The sequence below is a fragment of the Arachis duranensis genome, chromosome 10 (genome assembly GCF_000817695.3).
Source record: "Arachis duranensis cultivar V14167 chromosome 10, aradu.V14167.gnm2.J7QH, whole genome shotgun sequence".
NCBI classification, from domain to species: Eukaryota; Viridiplantae; Streptophyta; class Magnoliopsida; order Fabales; family Fabaceae; genus Arachis; species Arachis duranensis.
In genome coordinates, this window is record NC_029781.3 from 18,037,065 (window position 1) to 18,042,882 (window position 5,818).

Genomic DNA, 5,818 nt, shown 5'->3' on the forward strand with positions numbered 1-5,818 from the left:
TTGCGGATGTAGTTTTATTACTGGGAGGACTTGATGCATGATCCTTATTACCAAGGGAACTTACTTCTTGATCTATCCCATCCAAGTCTTCATAAGGAATATGCCATGGAGGTTGTGCACTGGCCTTCTTGAAATCAATTTCAATCTTACTGGAGGGGTGCTCTACAATTCTAGATTCACATGGAGGTTCAGCATCTCCTAAATCTTCAACCACTTCTTCTTCTTCAACTATTATGGCTTCCTCCACTTGTTCCAATACAAAGCCATCTTCCTCATTGTCCATCGGAGTTTCTAGTGTCTCCTTCATGCTACGCTCTTCTTTTAATTCTTCACATGTAGCCATGGGAGTACTTTGAGTGTTCAAATGTTGGAAAGCTAATCGGTTTACTACCTCGGTCAAGGCAGTCGCGAATTCTAGTACTCCCCATTTCATCTCTCTTTGCCCTTGAAGAAGAACACCAATAGTGTCATGCATTAAAGGTTGAGGTGGATGTGAGGGCTCATTAATTGGGAGAAAAAGGTTTATGATAAGAGGGTGGTTCATCATAATAAGAATGTGGTGGTTCATCACTCTCCATCTTTTCCACTTGTTGCACAGCACGCTTTAATTCATAGTTCTCAATTTGAGATTCTTTATTCATGAAAGCTTCGGGTACTATTCAGTTTATCGCTCAGTCCAACTGACGCAGGGTTGCTTGAAATTGATCCATTGTTTCTTTGAGACGATTGATAAACCCATATTTTATGATATATTTTGTGCTTAGTTTGAGTGATTTATTTAATCCTTCACCCACTTATTCATATTAATTGCATGGTTTTACTTTCCCTTCTTTATTATGTGATGTATGTGAAAAACATGTTTTCTATGCTTTAGAATTAATTATTTTAATTACCTTTATTTTTATTCGATGCCATGATTAGTGTGTTGAGTAGTTTCAGATCTTCTAAGGTAGGAATGACTTAAAGGATGGAAAAGGAAACATACAAAAATGGAAGGAAAGCATAAAACGGAGTTTTGGAGAAACTAGCATCCACGCGATCGCATGGACGACGCCGCCGCATGCCAAGCGCGAAGAAGCAGGACGCAGCCGCATGACTGACGCGACCGCGCACCTAAAGAAGAACACCTATGATGCGGCCGCATGACTTACGCGACCGCGCGATAAGGAAAAACTCCAATCGACGCGACCGTGTGACCCATGCGGACGCGTGACAGAGGCCACGCACCAGAAATTGCAGAAAATGCTCATAGCAAATTCTGAAGCCCTTTTTGGCCCAAATCTAAGTCCAGAAGGCATAGACCAGAGGTTATGAAGTGGGGAAATGAATCCATTCGGGGAGAGCTCGCATTTTAGTTACTTTCCATGATTTAGGTTTAGTTTGGAGAGAGGTTCTCTCCTCTCTCTCTTAGGATAGGGATTTAGGACTTCTCTTAGTTTTAGGAGTGACTCTCGATCCCAGGTTCAATGTTTCTTTTTATTTTCTTTCTCTTTTATTTGTCTATGAACTTTTCCATGTTACATTTGATATTTCTATTCAATATAATTTGAGGATTTTAGATTTATGATTGCTTTATTATATTTATGATGTCTTTAATTTAATTTAGAATTTTCCCTCTTGGCTTGAGTTAAATAATTGGTAACTCTTGAATTATCAAATAAAGCAGTGGTTGAAATTGGCAGATCACTCTAAAGCTAGTCTTCCCACAGGGATTGACTAGGACTTGAGGATCAAATTAATTATTTCACTTGACTTTCCTTTGCTTTAGTAAAGGGTAACTAAGTGGGATTAAAATCCAATTCTCATCACAATTGATAAGGATAGGACTTCCTGTTCTAATACCTTGCCAAATGTTTTATTAGTTATTAATTTATCAATTCTGTAATCTATTTCTCTTGCTTGAAACCTTTTTCAACCCCAAACACTGTTTTTCCATAACCAATAATAAGAACATACCTCCCTGCAATTCCTTGAGAAGACGACCCGAGGTTTGAATACTCGGTTATCAATTTCAAAGGGGTTTGTTACTTGTGACAACCAAAACGTTTGTACGAAGGATTTCTGTTGGTTTAGAATCTATATCTACAACGCGACTATTTTTGTAAAATTCTTTACTAGCAAAAATCCTAACGTCAAAATGGCGCCGTTGCTGGGGAATTGCAAACGTGTGCCTTATTATTGGTTATTGTAAATATTTTTCAAAAAAAAAATTTCCTTTTTTGTTAGTTTTTGTTTTTATTATCTCTCACTACTATGAACTGTCACCCCTTTGGCTATGAGTCTGGTTATAATTATGTTGCAGGAAGAGGAGATTATAATGACAACATGCACCATGGTTGGAACAATCAAAGATGGGAGGAGCCACAAGGATTTGATCAACCCTCATGGCAAAAACCACCTCCAATGGACTATCAACAACCATTCTGTGATGCATATCAAGGCAATGGCTATGGTGAGCACTCTTTTGACTACCAACAAGACCCACCATATGCATATGAACCCCCTCCTCCTCAATATAATTTCGAACCACCATACTCACAAGCTCCTTTCCACCAAACACCTCCATATGACCCTAATCCATATCCACCATACCAACCACCTTATGAGCCAAATGAACCATACATAGAACCACCACCGCAATATACACCATCTCCTTATCCTTATCAAAATGAACCCTCCTACCCACCCCAAACCGCCATGGAAAAAGTATTTGCCGATTTAAACTCTACTATACAAGCTCTGGTCACCTAAATTGGACCACCGAATACCTTCAACAATCAACTCTCAAGCTCTAGTGCACTTCCTTTTCAACCATATAATGATCCACCCATTCCATCACCACCCATCCCATCACCACCATCCATGGAAGAGCACCCACATCCATCAATCCAAGAGCAAGATGATCCCAGTTATGCTATTGAAATAGAGCAAGAGTCAATGGATCATTTCAAGGAAACAGTAGATCAATTTCATGCAACCCTTCATCAATTGGAGCAAGCAATAAGTCAATTACCTTCCGGACGTTCGGACACTCAAGGGACCCGCATGACTTCATGTGGAGAATCCAATGAAGAACGTAGCATGAAGGAGACACTAGAAACTCCAGTGGACAGTAAGGAGCATGACTTTGTACTGGAACAAGTGGAGGAAGCCATAATTGTTGAAGAAGAAGAAGAAGCAGTTACAGACTTAGGAGATGCAGAACCTCCAATGGAAATTCAAGTCATAAAACCTCCTTTCAAGGTATTTGAAATTGATGTTAAGGAGGGTGTACAACCTCCAAGGCATGTCATAATAAAAGAGTTGGAAGAGGTTAATCAAGAGTTGGCGATTAAAGAAGAAGAAGCACAACCTCTCATGCCCTTAGTAATTAATGAAGAAGAGTTTGAATTAGAAGATAGCTACCAAGAGGAAGAGGTTGAAATCAAAGAAGTTTGCAAAGAGGTGGAAGTTGTCAAAGAGCACAAGGGAGTGGAGCTTGAAATCACCTTGCCAAAGTTATTGGAGACCCCTCCCCCTAAGTTGCCATCATCCTTCACAACATTCAAGTGGGTAAAATTCATATCCCTTAGCTTTCTAACCCCACTTGAATATGGGCTACTGGAGACAGATGGTCAACTTAGAGCTCTTTGTGGCATTAAGAGTAAGAGGAAGATGGTCAGTGATAAGATTTATCCTGCAAGGTTCAACATGGTTATGTGCTCAACATTTAAACGCAAAGGTTGGTTTAGAGCTCAACTAAATGGGTCTAGGAAGTTGTCTGGCTGCTTCAGTGAGAATTCAGACTGTTTGCCACCCGGATGGAACAATATTGCTCAACAAGAAGACGGGTGCAAAAGCAAGATCTGGGACCCCGGAATTTACTCTAGAAATCAACACTCTTGGGGCCTTGTCACTTGCTTTAACTTGCTTGAAGGCTTTCTATGCCTTGTTTGGGACCCCGGAGGCTACTGGAACTCCAAACATTGGTGGAGATTTCTGAATGAGTTCAAGCACAAGCCGCCATAACAGGAAGCTCCTCAAATGTCCAACTTAAGGACTTTAACTAAAAGTGCTAGGTGGGAGACAACCCACCATGTTATGATCGTTTCTTTTTCATTTTTATCTAGTTTTATTTGTTTTCGAGTCTTATTTTATCTTATTATATTGAACCTGGAGTTTTGCATAACATTCATATTAGCATTGCATTCTGCATTTTTCATGCATAAATTAATTTTTTCTATCATTTCTTATTCTATCTTCCTCCTCTCTTCTTTACTTCCTCTTCTCTTGTTTCTCTTCTCATTCTTTTTTTTTTCTTTCATTTTATTTTACTTAATTTATTTGCATATTTCATTCATTGCATTTTTTTAGTGCATATTTTTCTTTTCTTTTCTAATTTCATTATTTTTCCTTTGGTGTTAAAATTTTCTTATTTAGCTGTTGCATCTTCTCTTGAATTATTTTGGGTGCTTAGTGACTTGTTTTATTCTGGTTAGGTAATATTATTTAAATCAATGCCTATCTTTTATACCTGTATTAATTTTGCATTGACATGAATTTACATTACCTCTCCTTACCCACACTCTCCCTAATTGTTGCAAAATTTTGCACCACTAGTATGCCATGTGCTTCTATTGTTTCCTCACTTGCATGTTGTAGCTACCATGTAATTGAGACCTTTATTATTTGGCATTAACACCCATATTTTATTTATGTTCTTATCCTTATCTATAGGTTATTGTTCTTCTTTTTCTCTTCTTCCAGGCTGGCCACCGAAGACGGGAAAAGAGAGGAACTTCTAAAAGGGAAGACAAACAAGTCCATCTGCACAATCCTTGAAGAAAAGCATCAGTTGGAACCACCCGTCCACCTGCACATCTCAGCAAGCACCGAGGACGGTGCAATCTTTAAGTGTGGGGAGGTCGATACCGATCTCCACGGGTTAGTTAGCCCCTTCTCAACACCAATTTTTGTTTTTCATTGTTGCATTTGCATGTTTGATTGCATGTTTATTTTTGTGTGCATATTTTACCACTTGGTTAAAGTAGTATTTTATTTTTCAAGAAATTTTTATAGTATTTCACTAATTTGAATAAAACTTTTTGAAAAACTTGTTTGAAGAAATATTATTTTGGAACATAGTTTAGAGCTCGAACACACAAAACTAGTGAGATTTTGAGCCTATTCGATTGGTTGCATTTTATCAACCAATATTTTAATTTTAGTGTGTGTTTTTCTCTCTAAAATTGTGATCTTTGTCTTGCTTAATTCTATATTTTCATTGTTTGATGTATGCATGCACTGATATGATTGAGGCCCTTGTTTCACTAAGCTCACATACCCATATGGCCTTACCCTTTCATTATCTTTTGCAAACCAATTTGAGCCTAATATACCCATTTGTTCTTTACTTTAGCTCATTACTAACTCTAAGCGGAAAACAATAATGTCCTTAATTTGAATCTTTGGTTAGCTTAGACTAGTAAAAGTGTTCATGATTTAAGTGTGGAGAAGTTGGGTTTGAAATTATTTTGTTTGAATAATTGGGTATTGTATATTTTAGTGAAAATGTGCAAAATAATAGTTGAGCACATATTATTGCATTCAATACTTTAATCATATGCATTGAGAAAAAATAAAAAAATTAAAAAAAAAGTGAAAAAGAAAAAGAAAAGAGCAAATAATAAAAAGGGGACAAAATGCCCCAAAGTAAGTGTTAGTATCAATGCATATGTACTAAACTCAATTTTAGGATGCATGAACATGTGGAAAGCACAGTTAATGGAAAGTTAGAGTTTGCATTTTAATTAAATGGATTGTCTTAAGTTAGGTGGAA